Raw genomic sequence first — 22,133 nt, 5'->3', positions numbered from 1 at the left:
CTCTATTTTGTTTGAAATTGGTTGTACTCTCTTGTGTGCAAGAGGCTAGAATTGAGCTCATGAATAGTCCCACATTGGTTGTGGGAGAGTTACTTGAGGGGTATATATATAGGATTGTTTACTTAAGGTGTGAGCCTTTTGGAGAGGAAGACACCCTACTCTCTAGTGTGTGGGGGGGTCCTTGGGGTGCTTTTGAATCGCACGCGCGCGCGCCGAGCCGAGCCGGGCCGTGGCCGAGGTCGGGGTCGGGGTGTGGGTGTGGGTGTGGACAAAACCTTATAGGAGTTTTAATGTTTTGTTTAAAACTCGATTTGGTTCATCTATACGGTTGAACCACACTTGTCTATTCGTACATATATATGAATAGTTACACCCCCTCCCTGTACGTGGAGGTATACATACGGTCACACCTCCCATGTAAGGGTTACACCCCTGTACGTATATCACCTGTATTCATACGGATGTATCCCTTCATGAAAGGATACTCCAGTATTATATATATATACACCATGTCATTCCTGCATTTTAATATAGACAACAGAAACGTATTGTCCCTGCAATAGTCCGTTCCAGAGACAGATACTGTATTTTTGTTTAAGTAATAAGAGGGTTGTATAGCCGTTTGATATCCCTGGTACTCGTATTAGGTTCTGCAACCTATACGTTTAGGAGTTGTATTTATCTTGGAGGGTTAGGTGCAAGGTCAACCCCGTTGCAGAAGAGGGGGCATCTAAATCCTTAAGGAAAGTATCTTACAGATACGACTCAACTCGATTGTCCGTGCTTCTTCCTTTCTGGTTCGTTTCACTCTACAACTGGTGTGCGATAACAGGTATTTCTCTATTTCTGTATATCTGCTTTGTCTTACAGTATATGCCTTATATAACAATCTTAAGGATTAAGACCTTATTTGGCTTATTTTCTGTGTAAGACTATGGTAAGAATATCTGTGGATACTATCACATCTGTGGACCTTCCACCTCTGCTGCATTGCCCAAAATATCTGCTACCATACAACCGAGTATGGAGAAACGAGAATAGTCTCGAGTTTGATAAGATAGCACAGTTCACCGGGCAGAATTTTAAACGGTGGAAGCAGATGATGCTATTTGCATTAACGCAAATAGGGGTGGCGTTTGCATTGACTGATCCCAAGCCTCTGGACAGTGAGGATATTGATCTTGATATGAAGAGGCTTGCTTGGATCGAAGCAGACTTTCAATGCAAGAACAGGATTACGATGCTCTATCGAATGAATTGTATAATGTTTACAATTCCTTTGATCATGCCTACATGATTTGGAATGCTTTGGTCAACAAATATACTCTGGAAGATCTTGGCTTAAAGAAGTATGTGGTGTCAAATTTTCGAACTTCCGGATGATAAGGTGAAACCATCTCTTCTCAAGTAGATGATTCCAGGTTATGGTTGGGAATTTGGCTAAAGAGAACATGATTTTACCAGATCTGTTTGTCACGAGTTCTTTAATTGATAAACTACCTGACTCTTGGAAGGATTTCAAAACTACAATGAAACACAAGAGGAAGGACTGGTCTTTTGATCAGGTGGTAGTTCGCATCAAAATAGAGGAACGGAACCGCATTAAAGACAAAGGTGAAAAGCCCATTGGATACATTCGATCCAATGCCCATCTGGTGGAAACAGAGAAGAAACCAAATCTTAAGAGGAAAGGCAATCCTGTTCAGAAAAGTTCAAACTCAAAGAGGAAGAAAGGAAATTGCTTCATGTGCGGCAAGCCAGGTCACTTCAAGAAAGACTGCAGGAACAAGAAGAAGGTTTTGCCAGATAAGGCAAAAGTCAATCTTGCTGAAGAGGAAGTCTTTGCAGCAATGATAACCGAAGTATTTTTGGTTGAAAAACCAAATGACTGGATAATAGACACAGGTGCTACGAGGCACATCTGTGGGGACCGAAACTCTTTTTTGAGTTATTCTATTTTAGATGATAAGGTCTATATGGGCAACTCTCAGTCAACCAAGGTTATCGGCAAAGGAAAAATTACTTTGAAGCTCTCTTCAGGAAAGACACTTGTTTTGGACAATGTGTTTGCATGTGCCGAAATAAGACGCAATCTTATTTCGGGCGCTTCTCAACAAGGCGGGAATGAAGTTACTTTTTGAGTCCGACAAGCTTGTAGTTCGAAAAATGATGTATTTGTGGGCAAGGGGTATCTTAGCGATGGTTTATTTGTACTAAGTGTTTCTGAGATAATAAAAGAAAAGCCTAGTGCTTCTTCTGCTTACTTTATTGATTATTATGATTTATGGCATGGTAGATTAGGTCACTGCAATGCATCTTATATTTCTTATATGCATAAGAAAGGCTTAATAGACAATCATATTAAGCAACCATTGACAAAGTGCCCCACATGTGTGGAGGCAAAATTCACTAAAAGACCACATAGGTCAATGGAACGACAAAGTGGCCTTCTTGATTTGGTGCATAGTGATCTTTGTGACTATAAGTCACTTGAATCTAGAGGAGGTAAAAAATATGTTGTTACATTCATAGATGACCACTCTAGATTTACCATGGTTTACCTTCTTAAGTCCAAGGATGAAGCAAGTAATGCTTTTATATCCTATAAGGCAGAGGTGGAAAATCAATTAGGGAGGAAAGTGAAAAGGCTTAGAACTGATAGAGGTACTGAATACTCTAATCTTTCTCAGTTTTGTGAGGACCATGGTATTATTCATGAGACCACCGCCCCTTATCAACCTGAGTCTAATGGGGTGGCAAAAAGGAAGAATCGAACATTGAAGGAAATGATGAATTCAATGCTCATAAGCTCAGGGTTACCCCTAGACATGTGGGGGGATGCCATGTTATCGGCATGTTATATTTTAAATAGAGTTCCGCACAAGAAAACCGGATTGTTACCCTTTGAATTATGGTATGGAAGAAAACCTACCATAAAGCATTTAAGGGTATGGGGTTGTCTAGCCAAAGTGGCTATACCAGAACCAAAGAAAAGGAAACTAGGACCAAAGACATGTGATTGTGTTTTTGTTGGATATGCAGCTCACAGTACTGCATATCGATTTATGGTTATTAAAACCATAGATGATGTGTTTGACATAAAATGATATCATTGAGTCAAGGGATGCAGAATTCTTTGAGAATGTATTTCCTCTTAAGTCTAACCTATTAGAAAGGAAGGTTGATAGTAGTGTATCATCTTTTGGCCAAGAAGTGTCAAAGAATATTGAACCTATATCTAGTGATTCAAGTCAATTACGGAAGAGTAAAAGGCAAAAGAAAGCTACTTTTTCGGATGGTGATTGGGTTGTCTATCTTTTAGACAATGATCCTTTATCGTATAAAGAAGCGGTGACATCTTTAGATGCCGTGTTTTGGAAAGAGGCCATCAAAAGTGAACTAGATTCCATTTTAGCCAATCACACATGGATATTAGTTGACTTACCTAAAGGTTCCAAAGTGTTGGACACTAAGTGGATATTTCGAAAGAAATTGAAACCAGATGGATCACTAGATAAGTTTAAAGCCCGGTTAGTAGTAAAAGGCTTTAGACAAAAGAAGAATATAGATTACTTTGACACATTTGCTCCAGTAGCAAGAATAACTACTATACGAGTAATGATGGCTGTTGCATCTATGTATAATTTGGTTATACACCAAATGGACGTGAAAACAGCGTTTCTAAATGGCGACTTGGTAGAAGAAATATACATTAAGCAACCTGAAGGTTATGTTGTGCCTGGACAAGAACACAAGGTATGTAAGTTGGTTAGATCACTTTATGGACTCAAACAAGCTCCAAAACAGTGGCATGAAAAACTTGATTCGGTACTTGTATCGAATGGTTTTCTCATAAATGATGCTGATAGGTGCTTGTATAGTAAGTTCAATAAAGGCAAAGGTGTGTTCATCGTACTTTATGTAGATGACATGTTGATAATGGGAACGAGTTTAGACATTGTAAAGCAAACTAAAGGTTTCTTAATGTCTAAGTTTGATACAAAGGACATGGGGGAGGCTGATGTAATTCTTGGAATTAAGATCATCAGAAAAGAAAAAGAGATTATATTATCCCAATCCCATTATGTTGAAACCATACTAAAGAAGTATGGTTATAATGATTTATCATCGGTTAAAACACCTTTGGACATTAATTGTTTTTTACAAAAGAATTTGGGGGAACCTGTCTCCCAAAAGAAATACTCACAAATCATTGGTTCAGTTACATATCTAATGAACTGCACCAGACCAGATATCGCTTTAGCAGTTGGGAAATTGAGTCAATACACTCATAATCCAAGTATAGAGCATTGGCATGCTATGACAAGATTATTGCGATATTTAAAGGGAACGATAGCCTATGGCCTTCACTACAGTGGAAGACCAGCCGTGTTAGAGGGCTATTGTGATGCTAATTGGATTTCAGATACCAAGGAAACATTAGCAACTAGTGGATATGTTTTCACACTAGGCGGTGGAGCGATTTCGTGGAAATCGGTAAAGCAATCCTGTGGTACAGGATCCACCATGGAAGCTGAGTTTATAGCTTTGGAAAAGGCGGGAACCAGGCGAGTGGCTCGAAACTTTGATGGCGAGATATTCCATTGTGACCAAAACCATTGCCTTCGATATCACTTCATTGTGATAATCAAGCGGCAATAGCTAAAGCTAAGAATAAAATGTACAATGGAAAGAAGCGCCACATCCGCCTAAGACATAATTTTGTACGGCGAGTATATTAATGAAGGAACAATAGCTATTGATTTTGTGAAATCTGAAAGCAACTTAGCTGATGTTTTCACAAAACCGTTGCCTACAAAAATAATTCATGATTCATCTAAGGGAATGAGCTTAAGGCCTGTGACATAGGTTATGTGATGGACACCCAACCTATGTGAAGAGGTAAATTCCTGAATTAGGTTCAAAGGGTACAAACGAAGTCACTGGATGACCTGTCTAGTACTACTACATTTTTTTGCTCATTCTAGGTAGATAGGAAAAGTAGTACCACCACAAAGGAAGGAGGATGAGTCTTATAGACTCTTAATCTAGTCGGATCTCATGTAAAGTGGGGGTGTGTTAACTGTGGTGCACACTATGGACTGACCTAAATAGATGTAGGAGGTGAGGCCGCCTACCGATGAGAATTCTATAGGCGAATTCTCTAAACATCTATGAGACCAGGATAGGGGACAAGGCCGTTAAAAAATGTCCATCTTTATAAAAGGGATATCACAAACGGTCGACTAGTAGGATGTGGTCAGTGAACTAGTCGGCTACACCGATGAGGAAAGGTTCAAGAAGTCGACTTCACTGTACTGCGTGGCGTAGTTCATCGGACCTAGTGTAGGTTCAAGTCCTGAAGACACGCAACGATGTGTCCTACTATGTCTAATATACTTATCACTCGATATGTATCACTATTTTGAAACTTGTGGGGGAATTGTTGTATTATTATTTTATAGATGCACTTTGGGACAAAGCACTTGTTTCAAAAAAACACTTTTTCAAGTGTGTGTCAAAGTTTCAAAATTGTGTTTTATTTCATTCCCTCCTTTTTTTGTTTTCCTCCTCTATTTTGTTTGAAATTGGTTGTACTCTCTTGTGTGCAAGAGGCTAGAATTGAGCTCAAGAATAGTCCCACATTGGTTGTGGGAGAGTTACTTGAGGGGTATATATATAGGATTGTTTCCTTAAGGTGTGAGCCTTTTGGAGAGGAAGACACCCTACTCTCTAGTGTGTGGGGGGGTCCTTGGGGTGCTTTTGAATCGCGCGCGCGCGCCGAGCCGAGCCGGGCCGTGGTCGAGGTCGGGGTCGGGGTCGGGGTGTGGGTGTGGACAAAACCTTATAGGAGTTTTAATGTTTTGTTTAAAACTCGATTTGGTTCATCTATACGGTTGAACCACACTTGTCTATTCGTACATATATATAAATAGTTACACCCCCTCCCTGTACGTGGAGGTATACATACGGTCACACCTCCCATGTAAGGGTTACACCCTTGTATGTATATCACCTGTATTCATACGGATGTATCCCTTCATGAAAGGGTACTCCAGTATTATATATATATACACCATGTCATTCCTGCATTTTAATATAGACAACAGAAACGTATTGTCCCTGCAACAGTCCGTTCCAGAGACAGATACTGTATTTTTGTTTAAGTAATAAGAGGGTTGTATAGCCGTTTGATATCTCTGGTACTCGTATTAGGTTCTGCAACCTATACATTTAGGAGTTGTATTTATCTTGGAGGGTAAGGTGCAAGGTCAACCCCGTTGCAGAAGAGGGGGCATCTAAATCCTTAAGGAAAGTATCTTACAGATACGACTCAACTCGATTGTCCGTGCTTCTTCCTTTTTGGTTCGTTTCACTCTGCAACTGGTGTGCGATAACAGGTATTTCTCTATTTCTGTATATCTGCTTTGTCTTACAGTATATGCCTTATATAACACTTATCAGCCTTGATCATTACAAGGGACGATGCCACATTGAACCGGTTGCTAGAGAAGAAAATATGTTTCTATCACATGATAGATCAGATGGGGTTCAACCTTTGTGGAGTAGAGTTCATGGTCCCATGCCTCTTTTGAGTTTCAGCCCAACCAAAGTTCACCTAGTGGCAAAATAAGGTTATGAAAGGCCACAAAAATGGCTGACAAATAGATGGATGCATGCCATTCAAACTTTGTGGAGAAGTAGCGCTCATGGTCTCATGCCTTGTCAAGTTTCAACTCAAACAAAGTTCACCTAGTAGCAAAATAAGACTATGAGAAGCTACAAAAAGTGTGCATGGGCATGGAGCCAATGCATTCGAGAGCATTTGATTGAATTAAAACTTAAAATTTGAATTGTGGATAATCCAACTCTACACCTATCTATCCAAGGCGCGCTAGAATTTCTACATCATCCCATCGCATGGCTAAAATTGCTGAGCCATTTGATGGGATAATGTAGAAATTCTACATCATTTTGGTGGGGAAATTGAAATTTCATCAATCTTTTTTACTTAAAATTAAAAAAAAAAAAACAAATTTCAATCATTTGTTGGGTCCTGTGGATATGACAAGTGGTCCTATAAATGTTTTTTAAGAATTCAAGGCCGTACACTTTTGTAACGTTAGCATTCTATAGATAAATATTGCTTACTGGCCTTTTTAAAATTGAAAAGGTTCTCTGAACCGCTGGGCTAGGTACGCTAGCACCTTTTGTATCTATATGTCTTTTTCTCACACTAAATGACATCGCTGTCCTCTGATGTAGGATATTACTTTATTGCTCTCCTTTACCATTTGCTCAAAATATCCTCTCCCCCTAATATAATATTTAATTAATGCCCTCCAATGTATGATACCATTTTCCTATGCTTGCGCAACCATCGACCACAATAGGATGAAACGAAAGAACATATCCCCAATGAGTTATTACTAGTATATCAAATGGATTTGCTGCACATAAAAATGCATTTTCCTCCCACAAATGAAGAAAAAAATTATGTCCACAAAGGGATCTTTTGTGTTCACCTGTCTCCAGTTGGTTTCAAGCCCTATTAAGACATTCCTCCCTTGCATTTTCCCTAATTACGCTCTGACTCTCTCTAGTTTGCAAAAATATACTATTACATCCCTGCCGTTAGTGTCTGTCTATTAAATGATGACGTGGTTTAATAATATTTTTCATAATTCCTAAACTAACCCTAGGTCTTTGTGAGATGACCCTTCTACCCTCTTTCTTCTTTTTCCTCCTCCTGCAACCCCTTTCCTACACAGATAGGGTTTCTTAACCTTTTGTTTTCCCTAACCTTTCAATAAAACCCAAACATGTTGGGAAAACAAGAGATGTCTTATTAGGCGAGCTGTAATCCCTTTAGTTTCCTCTCATGGAGCACTGTTATTTCCTTTATGTGAAGAAAGAAATTACTCCTAACTGTTATGTTTGATTGGATCTAAGGCAATCTAATTATCATTTGTGTTTTTTTTTTTCACAATTCACAGATGACTGGTCTTGATTTCTCAAAGGTGAAATTGGGACCTGAAGGTGGGAATGGGGCAATTAAAGGATCAGAGATTGAAGAGATGGGGGGGATTGGGGTTGGTTTTCGTTTGGAAGGCCAAGGTGGGTTGAAATAGTTGCAGCACTAGTGCAGTTTTTGTTCGTCAGTTTAACGCATGAATCTCAGGGCTTTCCTTATATTTTTGCAGCTCTGCAGTTTGAACAACATTGTAAATATTCAGAACTGAGGCGGTGGAGGAGGCGGAAGCGGCGGCGGTGGTGGTGCTGGCGGTGGAAGAGGAAAGATACATGAGTGTTTTAGGTTGAAGATGAATAAAGGGTAATATTGTATTTTTTATTTTTTCATTTTTTTGGTAGTAAGGTAGTATTGTATTTTCACATCTTTAGTACAAGGATAAAATACTATTTTTAAAATTAAAACTAATAGTAGGTTAACACTGGCAGCCAAAGGGGTCTTAGAGTAATTAGGGAAAATACAGGGTATGAATGTGTAATTAGGCTATAATACAAGGGAGAGGCATGTAATTTTCCTAACAAATTTTATTTATTTGATCCCCTAAGAGAAGAGGGGGGGGGGGGGGAACAAGGAAAATATAACTACACAAAAATTCATTATTATTATTATTAGGGAACATTAGACCAAGCAACAATCTCTTGCCCTTATTTATATATTTTTTTTTTGGGAAAAAGAACTCCACCGATTGCGCAGTGCACGCCGCCCCTGCACCCTGACATAGGCATACACGAAATGATCGACGCACTCCCTGGAACTGTGAAAATGAATAGGGGTGTTATAGTCATTTCACACATCCCTGTGTCAGGGCACAGGGGTGGCGGTCATTTCACGCACCCCTGTGTCAGGGCACACGGGTGGCGTTCTTTCTCCCTTTTTTTTTTTTTGTTAAGACACTTCAATTCATTATGTTCTAACCTAATTAAGAAGGCTTTGAGGTTCATCTAATTTGATGGTGGATTTGAATAGTCACCTCAAGTGTATCCCAATTAAATGAGGTCAACTAGAAGGATTTTCTTTCTCCAATCAACTCTAGTCAATGCCACCTTGTTATGGTCCTAATCATATGTGTCTTTCCTCTCCTTACCAAGTCTCTTAAAGTCATTTTAGGTTTACCGTTGGTTCTTTTGGTTTTTCCAATATGAATCATATCAACTTGCTTTATCTTTAGGTCGGGGAAAAGATTCGCACGATGCCATCTTACGAATTCTTTCACACACCCTTAGACCATCTCATACAAATTGAGGGCCTCTCTCTCTCTCTCTTCCCAAACCTCATATTTTACGATTCGTAACCAAGGTTTTCCATGTAACAGAAAACCCCCCATTCCCCCCATTAATGGGTACACATACATAATTGTTGAAACAACAGGGGGTTTTTTGTTATTGATTCAAACACAAGGAGAGGTGCATGTAATTTGCTCTTTTTTTAATTGTCAGCCATCTAGGTTCAAAACAAACAGAACAAGGAATACCTATACATGTAATTCACAATTCTCTAATATGACGTAGAGGACGGATGATGCTCGCTATGACAAAGACAAAAAGATACTTCTTTAGAAATGTCAGTGACTTGCAAAAAAAGATTAATAATTTTCAAAGGCCACAGAGATTGGGATGGAGATGGAAGAAGACCGGACAGATTCTTGTGAGAGCCCCAAACTTCTTTCATATTCAACCCTAATTTCGTAGCATGATCTAATCCTGTAAGAATTCAAAAAAGTGAATTCGATATAAAATCCCTGCTGTGATAAAAATAAATTTGCCCTTTAACAAAATACATGAGACCCACCCTGACGGATGATGCTCGTTATTTCTCAATCTTCTCCTAATTTTCTAATCCATAACCCAGAGCCATGACCGCCAATTTTCTGATATTCAATTCAATCAGTTTGGCTTTCTGAATTGTTTCAGAGTTGATGTGAAAGTATAGTTTTCGTCCATTTTATTCTCTCTCTCTCTCTATCTCTCTTGAATTATTTGAATCGATGGGTTGGGTTCATAGATCCGAGATTATTCAGAGTTTTGTGTTTCTTCTGTGATCTTAGAGGAAGAGAAAAACTTGTTTTGATCTTGTTTCACTCTCTCATTGTGATTCGGGTGATCAATTTCTAGTTTCTTTTCCGTTGAAGCATTGATCATGTCGAAGCTGATCTGGGTTTCTCTATCTTAGTTCTTCCCTTTCTGTGATTTCCATCGTCTAACTTATGCACTCCCTCTTTCTGTAGCATCCAAACTAAATGACTCTATGTAATTAGAGTCTAATACATACACATATTACGCAAATACCTCTCTAATTCTACATCTACTCAACTGATTCACAAATTTTAATTCTTCGATCCAGCGATTGAGGTCTTGAAAAATCTTGGCCCAATAAATCAAACATGGATTACTTAGCGTCTCAAAAGCTCCAAATGACGGGTCAACGGCCTGTATTGCGCAGACAAAAGGTGGTGCGCAATGACTGCCTTACTCCTGTCCGAGCACCTTGCCCGAGTGGGCGTAAAGTGGTCATTGCACTCCGCCTTGTGTCTGCGCAGCACAAACCGTTGGAGCAGCCACGCCATAGAAGATCTGGCCTGACGGGTCAACAGCCTGTATTGCGCAGACAAAAGGTGGTGCGCAATGACTGCCTTACTCCTGTCCGAGCACCTTGCCCGAGTGGGCGTAAAGTGGTCATTGCACTCCGCCTTGTGTCTGCGCAGCACAAACCGTTGGAGCAGCCACGCCATAGAAGATCTGGCCTAGTTTGCAAGCTAGACCGACTATTTATATGGTCTCATGTTACTTGCAATTCGAGATCGGGTTCCATTGTTCTTTCATCCAAAAAAGAGGAGAGGGAAGCGAGGGGAGACTTGCGAGTTGCGACTTTTGGAGAGGCGATGCACGCAACAGTTTTGAGAGGGTCAGGGGCATTTTGGACCGTTGCAAAACTAAGAGGATGAAATATGTGATCTTGTCTTGGTGTTTGAGAGGGGTCTTGGGGTATTTTTGTCATTTTAAAAATTGAATCAAAATATGTGGGGTGCGTACTATGGAAAAGATCTGCCTGGACTTTGGTCTATGCCAACGCTCCCATAGTCCCATGTGTCTATCTCTCCTTCTCAAAACAAAAGGCAGAGGCGTCACACACGCGTTCCCTCCTCAATCTCCTTGCCCAATTTTGCCCTCTTTTTTCTATCTTTTTAGAGCTTGAGATAGAGAGAGATATTTTGACGATCGTCGTACCTGTTTGACAAGGCCCATACCATCTAGATAAGTCAACAGCTTCAATTGCTCTAACATTCAACATAGAATGCAAACAATATTAGAACGGCTTAGCTTTTGATTTACATTTTTCAATAACTTAAAGTTTTGTGATGTTGTTTGAGTAAATGAATTTTATGTTTACAATAGATTAATGGCTATATGGTGTTTAAATTTTGACGATATTTTTTGTAGGTCTAGTGGTTAACATTTGGTTCATGCTACTCTTATGCTCCGAGTCTTGTATGATAGGAATGGAGTGATGTAGGAGGAGTTCAGATCTATTACCCACATGGGGACGGTTGGTGATAGATCTGAACCCTCCATGGAGGTGTGGGACCCACCTCTAGGGTGTGGGATCCACGTCCCATGGAATGTTCAGATGTAGCCCCACCCGTCCCATGTGGGTAGCTAATCCAGATTCGTGTAGAAGGTCCAAGTGCCCTCGATTACTATTGTCACTGAGCCATTATTTTGGCTATGGATGATAAAGTCACTTTTTATCTTCCAACCAATTAAGAGGAATACTACCAAAGAGAATCATTGACACCCATCTAGAAAAAAACTCTTTTTCATAAGGGTAATGAATGAAATCATAATGAAGATAAAACATGGTACGAGTGAGTGCCTTAATAACACTTTATTATAATAGAAAATAAAGAACAAAAATATAAATTTCACTTTCACTACCATGATAAGATGCATGTTAGGTGTTGTTAAATGGTATTAGAAGGCATGCATTTATTATGAATGAAGGACACACAATCACCGTACCTTACTGACATGATATTTATTTATAACAACTCATTACCCTAGAGAAGTATTCACTATACTCCAGGCTAAGGTTGCAACAGGGTCGGGTTGGGTCGGGCTTTTTAAAATCTTAGTCCAACTCTGAGTCACCTTAGTTGGGTTCAAGCCCAATCCAACCCTGACTCAAGGCCTGGAAAACTCAACTCTGACCCGCCCTCAGGGTCAGGCCAGGTTGACCCTGATTGGTCTTGATCATGGAGTGGGGGAAGGGAGAGATGCATAGACTGTACTGAGTTGGGCTGGGTCGGAGAGAAAATTATCAATTTTACATACAATAACACTAAAATAAAATATGTTAGCACTTATTATCTTCAAATATAATATAATATATAACAAAATATGTGTAACATTTAAAGTTTATAATATATATAGTATGTCAATATATATTTTATAGTATAATTTAAAACAAGGTGGGGTTGGGCTGGGTTGGCTTAGCCCGAGGCCTCAACCCTAGCCCGACCCAACCCTAACTCAGGGCTAGAAATTTCCAGCCTTCAGGGCCATATATCTCAGGCTCTCAGCCCAGATGAGTTCAGGGTGGGTTAAGGCGGGTTCAGGCCGACAAGGCCAAACTTGTACCCCTACTCCATATACAATTTTTTTGCTTTTATCTTCCAACCTGGGTGTATGTTGTTGATACAAGAAAGAATTACAATCGTGAAAATTCAAAGCGAGCGACAAGACTTCTGGTGTTCTTTTGTGCTACAAGATTGATAATACAACAGAAATGTGATTGGCACAATCAGTTTGTTTTTGTGTTATGGAAAAAATAGACTCACACTCGGCCTCTCTCACAAATACTTCTCTAGAGAATGGCTAGGCGCTGAAACTCTCCAAAATCTGGGTGGATTTGGCACAAGCGACTCCATCGGTAGGCTTGACGAAGCTCGTCTCTGAGGTGGAAGTTGAAGATCACGCACACATCGTCTTCTTTGCAACCTGCGAAACCACCGAAGCTCATCTTTGAGGTGGACCAGGTACGCTGTTGATTCTCTCAATTTCTCTGTTTCTCTCTTTTGCATGATAGATAATTTCTGAGGAAAATTGGTATTGAGTTTTTGCTTCTTTTTTTTATTTTTTTATTTTGGGTCATTACAGTATTTCTCAATAAAATGCATTAGTTCTATGTAGGGGTGTAAGTTTTGCCCTGTCGGCCCGAGCCTCTTCTGAGCCCGAACAAGGCTTGGGCTGGATTTTTCAAACCTAAGGGTGGGTTAGGTTTGAAATTTTTAGGCCTGGGGTCAGGGTCGGGCTGAGCTAGGGTTGAGACCTCAGGCTAAGCCCAGCCCGGCCCAGCCATGTGTTAGGTTATGCTTTACAATTTATTGATTTCATTATGTAATTTTTGTTTAGTATCTAATTATCTATTGGCTTACCAAAAAAAAAGGGCTTACTATCAATTGAACAAAAGTATTTAACCCAAAAAATAGTCTACTAGTCAAGTGAGTATGAAACAAACCAATACTCAATCACATGAGACTGGTCAATCAGGGCCAACCAGGCCCTAGCAAAAAATTAGGGTCAATCAGGGCCGGGCTGGGCTGGGTTGAGCCCGACAGGATTGTCCTGGACTAAGATATCTCAACCCGACCTAGGGTCAGGTTGGGCTTGGGCTGAGCTAAGAGGACTCAGGGTTGGGCTAGGGGTTTAAAAAACCCGGCCCTCTTTCACCCCTAGTTCTATGCTTGTAATTACTATCCTAGGTTGCCATTGCTAAAGCCCCTACACTTCTTTACTTTTATAGTCAATTTTGCTAAGCTTCATCCCCAACTATTAGTGTCACACCCCGACCTGATTGATAAGGGCTAAGTATGACAGGATGTGTCTCACATCCAACCAACCCACCAGGATCGCAAGCGTTGTAGTCTATTCGCAATCTCATTCACAATAATCAGAATTAAATACAGCGAAAGCAATATAATAAGACATAAGACAGTATTTAAGGGAAAACTAGTGATAACAGTTTATATATCATATATGAACATTCATGTACATCAGGGTTACAATGCTGGTTCACAAAAGATGTAACACTAACTCAAAAAGATTATATACAATAGGTACTACAAAAGTGATATAACAAAAAGGGGAGAAGAAGCCTGATCAGTCTGGGAGATCAGGAGAATGAGCAATCATCACAGAGCTCCACCAGAACAGTAGTGTCAACTCCACGGTCAACAGAAGAACCCTGAACAGAAGAAGTACCCATGAAATAAAAGCAGCAGCGACAGTAGCCTCATCTGTAAAATAAAGTGATTACGAGGGGTGAGCTCTCGACTGAGCCCAATAAGGGAATGCATGCAAAACATATCACAGCAGTTCTGATAAATGTCCTATGTAACATGTCCTAGTATGGATACTAAGTCACATGAGGTTTAAGTACTAGTGTGGTAGATGCCAACTTCGGTCCCAGAAACACATAACCAGACGTCGGTCACCCGAGCGAAACCATTCTACCACGGTGAGGACCCATCAGAAAAGCATATCACCAGGCAGCCAACCCAAGAGACCCTCAATGACCAACCCTATTGTTTGTTCCCACAGCGGAGCACACACGCTAACATGGGATAGTGAATGGTACACCGACATACCCTTCGGCTGTACTACGGGTTGTCCAACACCTCACCCCCTGTTGGTAAGGGGCGTAGTACTGGGTTATGATATAACAGTCTAGCCCAGTGCAATCTATGCATGAAGGAACATGTATGGATAGCTGAGTTGTGAGAATAAACAGTACTTCATTTTCAACTATTGAACAGTAATAGTAATATTAATGCAAATGCGAATACCAATGTAGCCTAGTATCATATGCAACTAGTGCAAAAGAAAAACAAGCTAACAAACTACATGAAGAGTGCATTATTAATTGAACATGGTATGGCACACAGAATAAATAGCAATTAAATAACAAACACACACAAATTAAGACAAAATTCCCTTACCTGTAGTGTTAGGCTAGCCTAGGAAATAAGATCCCAGCAAACTAGACAACAACAAAAGAAGAACAGCAGAGATAGTCCTAGAACAGAAAGAAAACAGCAAGCATTAGGGTCTGGTATAGGTCTAGGACAGTACCCTACCATTGGAGGGCAAAACGGACATAAAAAAAATGAATCGGATTTAGGGGCAAAATTGGGGGTTTTGGCCCAGGTGCTCTTATCTTCACATACAGGCCATCAATTTCATGTTTCAGACCCAATTAAAGGTGGGTCAGTCCTCTTGTTTGTTGAATTTCAAAATTACTTATTAAATTGGGGGTTTTGGTTATTTATTCCCAAATTAATGGGTTAGGGTTCATAAATCTGGTCTCTAGAACCAGATTTAGATACAATTAAATGGGTTGCCATGAAATTCAGGTGTAATTGAGTAAAAATTGATCCAAATCAATCCCTAGGATGCTAAAATTCTATTATCACAACCTGGTGTTAAGGTTTTAATGGCAGCCATGGGGGTAGGGCTTGTTTAGGACTGAGAAATGGAGGAGAAATTACATTCTAATTTGGGGATTTTAGTTATTTAACCCAAATTGAAAAGTTAGGGTTCTATAATCTGGTTCATGGAACCAGATTTGGGGTCAATTTGAGAGTTTTGTCTAATTAACCCAAATTACCATCTTAAGGTTAATGAATTGTACAATTCAGCTGTGAATTGGAAGATAAAACAGAAGATCACAGGTTGTAGTAATACCTGAACCATAAATTGGTCCAAATTAGGGTTTAAACTTAGGGTTTGGTCAATTAAACCTATCAATTCTATGGTTTAATGGCTGGAATGAGTTTATGGACTATTTAGAGATAAGAGGATTGAAAGGAAGAAGAAGAGACCAGTAGGATTCATGACTTACCTATGTGTGCAGCAGTAAAGATGGAAGATGCAGCCTTAAATTCCTGCTCCAAGGTCTCTAATGGAGATTCCCAAATCAGTAAAACCAGGTGGAGAGGTAAAGCCCTAAGGTACGGCTCCTTCCCTTCTTCTTTTCCTTCTCTTTTCTCATTTCTTTTCTTCCTTCTATTTTTCTTCTCTAAGGCAGATTCGTTTCTCTTAGCTTATGAATGAATGAATAGTAAAGATGGGCTGTATATATATAACTTAAGCACTAAAGGGCATTTTAGTCTTTTGGGCATAAATTAGGTTTAAACTAATTTCTAAAACAGTTTATAACCTGAATTTTGTATTTATTGGTTTATTCTAACCACAAAGTGATGCCGAACGACATTTGAGGTTATCCAAACACGGGTAATTACTGGAAATTGGATTCTCCTTTGGGGATGTGGGTCCCACAGGTAGAAATGATCATTCTACCCCTATAAACTCTAATTGATCGTACAATCTGTATATAAATACACATATAAATTCATACTTACAATGAGTTAGTTAAGGGAAAGGTTTTGCAAGCCCTCCAGGTAGCAGATTTGACACAGGTAGCTTAGATGCGAGACCCCGCTAGGGTTCTCTGATACTAGAAGGGCTGGTTGAGAAGAAGACTCCCCGAAATCCTCCATAGGTGTGTCAGTAGATTGATCTAATACCTTGATTGATGCAGCCCATAACATCGAAGCAAGCATCGACATGGAACTGAAACCTGAAATCACACAAGTTCCAAAAATTTAAATTTATTACGGATTTTACAATTAGGGGTCAAATATATTAAGCCTATTGCACCAGTCTGCCGTGGGTTGCCATTGCTAAAGCCTTTGCTCTCATTTACTTTTATGTTTACTTTATACACATGGTGCACTGTGGTAACATTCTCATTGGCAATGGTGATAAAATGGTCGTGCTTACAACTGCTTTGGATTTCATCCAATTAGTAGTAGAATGATGAGACTTATTGAAGGTGTTTGGTGAGCCAGTCAGGATTATTTAAAAACTAGAACCGAGATCAAATAGTTACCCTTTAAAGTTTCATATATCATTTACATTGGGTTACACTATTAGAGTGATACACTACCGTAGGGGTGTCAAAAAAAACCCGGTCATCTCGATCCGGCCCTAACCCACTCTGAGCTCAGACAGGACTAGGCTGGGCCTGTGTTCTAGATAGGTTCGGGTTGGGTTTAGTATTTTGCTGGCCCTGGGCCTTGGTTGAGGCCTTGGCTCTGGCAGGGGCAGTCCGACGACCCTATATACACAATATATTATCTGTATAATGAGCTTTGTTAAGTGGGTTGGGGCAATGTATTCATATATATTATATGTATAATGGGCTTTGTTAAGTGGGCTAGGGCTTTGTTATTTGTTAAGTGGGCTCACTAGGCTGTAATGGGCTATTCACTATTTAGGGCCAATCAGGGCCGGGCCGGGCTTCGAAAACCTACCAGAGTCGGGCTGGGTTGAGGGTATGCTTGACCCTGGTAGGGTCAGGCTGGGCTTGGGTTTAGGTTAAGGCTGTCAGGGTTGGGTAAAGGCCAAGCCCAGCCCAGCCCGACCCATTGACACCACTAAGACATAGGTGCAATTTCATTCTTGGCCTCTTCATTTTAACTTCTTATCTTTTTTATTACATTTTTTGTTTGTACTTTGGTTAAGCTCAAGCTTACTCTCTTGCAAATCTCATGTATTTAGGTTCAGTTTCATCTTGACCTTACGTGATGTAGGTAGGTTGAGCTTTGGTCATAGAAACTCCATTGGGTATTCTCTTTGAAGCAAGCTCTCATGGTTATTTGTAAATTCCAAACTCTACTTGATGGGTCTTTAGCTCAAAAACATGAACATATGTCAAACATGTTCCAAGGGGATGGTGGTTCGAATCCACCAAGACCCTTTTTATTCAACTGTTCATAGCATAATCAATTAAGGCAATCATCCACATAGCGTTCATGAAAGTAATCATGCACGCTATTGATGTATCAACAACCTTGCTTTGATTATTTTTTTGGTTTCAGAATCAATTGATTTGTTGAAATACCAAAATATTCTTTCGCTATAATGCCAAGATTATGTAACAAAGCAATTTTAAATTGACTTGTTGCTGAAATTATTTTTTTTCGTTCAACAATATGTTATTGGGGAAATTGCCTAGATCTACTATATATAAAAAAGAATTACAAAAACGGTAGATGTTAATTATGTTTTACAATCTTAAGTTGTAATGTTGAAAAGATTGTCCAAATCCCCACATGAGTAAAAGAAGCTTGAGGAATAACCTAAAATACCCCTAGCATGCTTCTTTCTTCCCTCTGTATTTTCATTTAACTTTCTATTTTTTGTTTTTTATTTTTTATATTTCTTCTTCTCCTTCTTCTTTCTCCTCGGCCTCTGACGGAAGAACACCTCCGCCACCAGTCCCACCCCCCCTTCTCCCTCCACCATCCCCTGCAACCCCCACCCCACCCTCCTCCCTGCAGATTGGTCCACACTACCTCTACCACTGCCACGACCACTACCATCCACCCCTTCATCCCTCTCTTGCACTTAAAACCGTAATGTTCTTATGTTTTGCCTCGCCTGAGTGAACCCTTCGCCATCATCCATCAACGCATGCTTAGATTCATTGAAATTATTCTTCTAATCTAGGCGTTTCCTGTCGGTTTCGCATCTAATCCCCAATCCGTTCTGAATTTTCCCAATTTGCTTGGAAATATCGAAAACCCTCTCTTTATGAGCTTTTGAGAAGGACTTTATTACTTCTCCAAAGTTTTTGTTTATCTTTTATTTTTTTTTCAGGTAGGGTGATTCAGCATTGATCAGTTTATTCTATTGTTTTTCTATAGGGCATTGTGAGGGGCACATGTCGGGAAAAACTAAAGAAGGTTAAAAATGTAATTTTTTTCCCCGAAAAAGCATGTAGTTCAATATGCTGTATTTGCAGCCTATCATCTTAGATAGACTTGCACCCTCATCAGCAAGGAAGGAGAAGCAGATCTCCACAGACAGCAGGAAATAGTTTCACAGGGTTGGGCGGGGGTGGGGTTGTAGGGAAGAGAAGGGTCAAGAACGGGAGGGAGGGAGGAGGTGGATGGCAATGGTGGTGCGGAGTGGTAGTGGAGGAAGGAGGGAGTGGTTACAGAAATATTCATTGGAGGAAGGAGAAAAAGAACGAAGGGTAGGATCAATAAAAAAACTAAAAAGTTAAAAGGTTAAATAAAGGAAAAAAATTGAAAGAGAAGGATGCTAAGAGTAGTTTAGGATATTCATTTAGTTTTTTTCTTTATATGGGAATTTGGTAAATCTTTTCAACATTGTAACTTGTGACTCTAAAACATAATTTACATCTATCAATTTTGTAAATCTTTTTATTATCTAGTCAAGCATGATAACGGGGCAATATATTAATAACTTTGTTAGGTGTGGGTGTGTCGGTGTGATGGCAGTTACGTAATTATTTGTTGTAGTGGTAAGATATGATTTTGTAAAATGTTTGTCAAACATTATTTCTACTTTTTTTCTGTTCATGTAACATTTCTGTAACAATTTTACCAAACATTGTTTCTCTTCGACAAGACTATTCTCACATCAAATAACTGAAAAATAGCACTTCTATAAAAAGAACATTCTCCCACAATGAAAGCATTACCAAACGGGGCCAAGACATTGGAGGAAATCAAATTAATACAACAATTTATTTGTTATGTGAATATTTTACCATTGACCTTCAAGATTTTTTTTATGAATAAAAAATTCATTACCAAAGGAAAGAGAAGGGGGGAGATAATAAACAATACAACAAAAATTACAAGGCCTTGCCTTTATAGAAGAGGAGGCATGAACCCGTAAAAGACAAGGGACGCAACACTGGGAGGACACCAAAGATTACTATTTCATAGATCTTAAAGGTATAAGGACCATGGACTTTAAGATTACTATTTCATAAATCATAAAATCATATTTTTCTTTCTACCTTCAATTTGGTAGTATATAGATTAGATTTTAATTGGTGGGAAAAAATAAAGGTATTTACTGTGATTTTCAATCACTAGGACAAGAGTAAACACTACAAGAAAAGGGAGCATTAGAAGCATTTATATTACATCTAGCATTGCATAAACACCTTGGTTCTTTATTTTTGCCCCCTCGAACACCTTGGTTCACCTAGGGGCCATGAGATCTATGAACCTCATATTAGAAGTAGTAATTCATAAAATGCTAAAAGGTCATCATTTGTATATGTTTTGAAGCGTGAACTATGTAAATGCCCATAATGGTAATTTTTTATAATTAGGATATCTTTGGTATCATTTTTATTTTTGATTTTTGTCTATTTAACAAAAATCATTAATAAAAATTATTTTAAATCAAAACTTAAAAATCGTTTGGTATACTTATGTGCATAATGATTTTTGTGGAGAAATGCCCCTATTCTGCGACTTCAGAATCAAACCCAGAAAAGCACATTACGATGCCTTCCCTTTCATCTTCCCATGAAATCAGATTTCGAGCCCAACATACGATACCTCTCATCCCTGCGAAATCCGATCACCAAATCTGCTCTTCCTCTCTTCAAATTTCCTTATCTCTTATCCCTGAACCCTAATTTTTCGAAAACTCAAAGCCCCATCTGGTTTAAACTCGTTTCTTGGTCGAGCTGATAGATTGGGCGAGTTGCAGATACATGAAGATACATGGGATATGCAAATCGTCAACCTCTTGATTCTTGACGCAGGAAGAGTGGGCCGGGGGTATGGAACCATGTGAGTAATCGATCTGTAACTTCTTTCATGAATGGCATTTGCAAATCATATATTGCGTTAAGGACCATGTTTTCCTATTATATTCCTCTTCCATCATGTTCTGAAAATCATTTCTGAATTCTACTTTATTTTCTGGTTTCAAGTTCTTATTTTTCCATTGAATAGAAGAGTCCTAGTTCTAGTCTTCATTCCAATTTTCTGAGCTGCTGATTTAGTATTTTGGCATATGATTTATGATAATTGTTTTTTTTGGGGGGGGGGGGGGGGGGGGTGGGGTGTGCTACTACTGTTATTCCTTTTTATTTAATAAAGATCTGTTCCGGTTGCTTAAACTTCTGATATGAGTTTAGTGTTTTGACATTCTGTTTGTAGAATCATATACCCTGTGGGATTGTCCCATAATTTCTATTCTGGCCATCAGATTCAAGTCAAACTTTGAAGGACTATTTTTTTCCCTAAATCTGACCTCGACCAGACTTATAGCCTGATTTGATCTGTTTTGCTTGATTCATGAGTTTTCTCCTGATTGCCAGTTGGGTCCCATTCCTGCAATTCTGATCAAGAAATTTGATAGGAAATCAGAAACAGAAAAACAGGAAGAAATATAAGTAGAAGACTGACCTGAGAATGAGAATCGGAATCAACAAATCAAATGGAGAAGGTGAGTGAGAGAAGGGAAAACACGACAAAGCTCTTAGCAGCTTGCGAACCAACTATTTCATTCAATCCAATAATCTCTCGGTGAGTGTTTACATTTATAAGGAAAAGAAACTAAGAAAGAGGTTTCCTAATCAAACTCTAAAAGAAACTCCAACAAGATAAACTAAAAAAATCAAATTACATAAATATCCCTAAGCAACCATGCGCATAACTGCATTACAGTTTTACTTCATTGTTGTTTTGAAAGCTTTTTATTTTGTAACCTTTAACTTCATTCATTCTGTTTATGTAATGCTAGCTGTAATATCCTTGTATGCATTTTTTTAGTGAAGCCACTCAACGAAAGATCTTAGCTTCGATTTACTGGAGCTTTAGAACCTCCATTTGAGGTTTTCATTGTTTTTTGTACAAGGCAAAATTTCATTTTCCTTGCATTTTTCTTCTATGTGATATCATAATAAATATGCAGGGTGTGGACATCATGGAGAGGCATTTTAGTCTCTTATTTTTTGTTTTCTGTGTTATTCGAACCATATTTAAACCAGAAAACTGGCGTCTTGTGTACTTGGTAATACAATGTATAGTTATGAACAAGATGAAACTGGTTAAATCCTTGCCTAGTGTTTTGTCTTAGGAAATAGAACATACTATAGGAGGCTCTAATTTCTACAAAGTAGATAATATTCATTTCTTATTAACAACCACAATTATCTTCTTGGCATTCTTTTGTTGTTGGTTGGGTTATGTGGCCAACTTTTT

At 39.1% G+C, this 22,133-nt stretch overlaps 1 non-coding gene across 1 annotated transcript; it reads left to right on the top strand.

The window, feature by feature from the left end:
• Positions 1–16,839: 16,839 nt before the first annotated feature.
• LOC122649283 lies at positions 16,840–16,937 on the top strand. The gene has a single exon (XR_006331249.1). It is a non-coding gene; the product is annotated as a small nucleolar RNA snoR113 (small nucleolar RNA).
• The last annotated feature ends 5,196 nt before the right edge of the window (positions 16,938–22,133 follow it).

This window comes from Telopea speciosissima, chromosome 1 (genome assembly GCF_018873765.1).
Source record: "Telopea speciosissima isolate NSW1024214 ecotype Mountain lineage chromosome 1, Tspe_v1, whole genome shotgun sequence".
In the NCBI taxonomy this organism is placed as follows: Eukaryota; Viridiplantae; Streptophyta; class Magnoliopsida; order Proteales; family Proteaceae; genus Telopea; species Telopea speciosissima.
Note: the sequence above shows the minus strand (reverse complement) of the source record. Positions and strands in the feature narration are given on the sequence as shown.